The 2522-nt window shown below is 29.2% G+C and overlaps 1 long non-coding RNA gene across 1 annotated transcript; it reads left to right on the top strand.

Moving 5' to 3' along the window:
• Positions 1-408: 408 nt before the first annotated feature.
• On the top strand, positions 409-1623 carry LOC143897003 (uncharacterized). Its single transcript, XR_013256812.1, has 3 exons — positions 409-552; positions 1028-1114; positions 1327-1623. It is a non-coding gene; the product is annotated as an uncharacterized LOC143897003 (long non-coding RNA).
• The last annotated feature ends 899 nt before the right edge of the window (positions 1624-2522 follow it).

The following is a 2522-nucleotide window of genomic DNA, read 5'->3' as shown; positions in this document are numbered from 1 at the left end:
TCTTATTGACGTCATTAAGACGTTATTAAGGTATCACACAATCATACGTATTGCACAGATAATATATACCAGTTAAAGAATTTTGGACTAAAAGAAAGAAAAATCTAAATCAAAAAATGTGATGAAATCAAAAGAGACTGACTTGTACTTTTGGGGAATAAAAGTGATTAAGATAAATTTTATAATTGATGGTATTTAATTTTATAAACTTGTTATTTGTTTTGTAATAATAAAAGGTAATTATATATACAATTAATTTTTAATTAAAAGCCAGTAAGTAAATTGATAATAAAATAAATAGATAAAATTTAAAATTTATATTTCTTATATAATCAATATTAAACTTTTCAAATTACGAGTTTGTCACACGGATAAACAGAACGTTTCTGAATGCGTAAGTGGAGGGAAGAACTCTAGTGTGTGTGGCTATGCGCTTGGTCGCAGCACCGACCCTTACCATTCCCGATCTTCTCTCGCTGTCTCTTGCATGGCTCCGTGGGATCACGCAATCACGTGTACGACACCGCACAGAAACAATCGTGTTAATTTCAGGTAATTTTTTTTATTTAATAAATATTGTTCACACAAATATATTTTTAAAAATATTTTTGTATAATTATTACTAATATGTACATTGTGCATATATATTTGGCGATTTGTCTTTAAATCCAAAAATAAGGATTACGTGGCATAATGGTCTGCAAAAACCACGTTAATATCATAAAAACCATTTCAATGATCATCTTAAAATATATATATTTGCCTTTATAACCTTATTGAACGAGTCTCTAATGAAATTATTTATTAAAGGATTCATACTTAAATCTTGAAGCTAACTTAACCTCAAAATTTTTAACAGTTTAATCCAACTAGAGCCCTTATTTGGAGATACGTGACAGAAATATGCCGATCCCAAATCTCCTAAAAAGCAGTTTAATAATTAATTAAATGATTTAACCATAATTATTTAACCATTTACATGATTTTATAATAATTATTGTTCTTATGCTATATATATATGTTACAGTATTGCTTTCCATCAGTGGATGTTCATGCAGTCCAGAGCAGCACCAAGCAGTTTGATAAAAAAGCAAAAAATTTATTAATTAAATATGTAAGTAAGAAAAAGTTAAATTTGATATAAACCATACTTTCCAATTTTAATCGTCAATACTGAAAATCTAAAGTATACGTGTAACATCAACTACAGATTTTCAGTATATAGATAGTGAATATGACAATACAGATTCATACTTAACCTACTTTTATGTTTAAAATATATAATTAGATGTAAATAATAATTACTGTTTTTGTATTATGTTGCAGTGTTACGTTGCTTTCCATCAGTGGAAGTTCACGCAGAGCAGCACCAAGCAGTTTGATTTCTATCAAACTCTTCTGAGCGACAGCTTCATTTATTAGATACATAAGTAAGAAAAATTTAAACTTGGTATAAACTGCGTTCCAATATTTTAATATCCAGTACTGAAAATCTAAAGTGTATGTATAACATTAACCATAGATTTTTAGTATAGACAGTGAATATCAGAACACGTCATACTTAACCCCGTACTCTTATGTTTTAATATGTAATTATGTATGAAATAAACAGGGTGATTTTTATTTCGTATGCCAATCATTTCCGCTATAATTATCTCAGAAAGTATTAATTTATTGGAAAAATGTTTCAGATAAAAGTTGGAGAGTTCAAGGAGGACCAATAGACAATTTTATTAGATTTTGAACCCGGGACCTGTGTTAAGCCTAATAGGATACAAGTCAAATTATTTAAATAGAAACCCCCTTTTTATGATATCATCTTTTTCTACTAATTAATATGAACATCTTTTATCTGAAACATTTTTTTATTTGCCTTATAATTTTTGAGATATTCAAGAAAAACTTGGTATTTTTTTCAATATTTAGCTTACAAGGTGGTCCTTTCGCGGACCCAGCTAGTCAAGTAACAGTCCATCATGAAGTAATTGAAAACAAATATAGTGACAAACATTACACACAACATCCCAATAATTATAATAATATAACATGATTTTACACGCACGATTTAATTGTATTTAATTATTTACCAATTAAAAAAATATCACAATAGTAGTGCGGTTGGACTCGATTTAGATTAGGTCAGGCATGACAGTACGAGTAAAGCAATATGCGATTGGATCCACTACTTATTATTTAACTTCATATATCAGAGCAAAACATTCGGCAAGCCCTTATTTTCAAGGTATGTACGAAATCCGAAAACTTCAGGGAATATTTTAAGACATGAATAATGTATTATCATGTATTATTCGTTGAAAACCTCGGCCGTGGCGATTTGCATCATTCTATCTTTCTCGTTCATTAGATGTAAACAAGGATAGAATGACAATGGCACGCTCCGCGAACGCCCATTTAGAATGACTTACTTCTTGTAAAGTGTCGGTAACCTTACTTGATTTTTTGTACACATGTCCCTTATTACTGTATATTTAACATATATCAAATTTAGGTACTTATCTAAT

This window comes from Temnothorax americanus, unplaced genomic scaffold, assembly GCF_048541705.1.
Source record: "Temnothorax americanus isolate GAGA-0224 unplaced genomic scaffold, ASM4854170v1 Scaffold2, whole genome shotgun sequence".
Lineage (NCBI taxonomy): Eukaryota > Metazoa > Arthropoda > Insecta > Hymenoptera > Formicidae > Temnothorax > Temnothorax americanus.
This window is presented reverse-complemented; position numbering and strand designations above follow the sequence as displayed.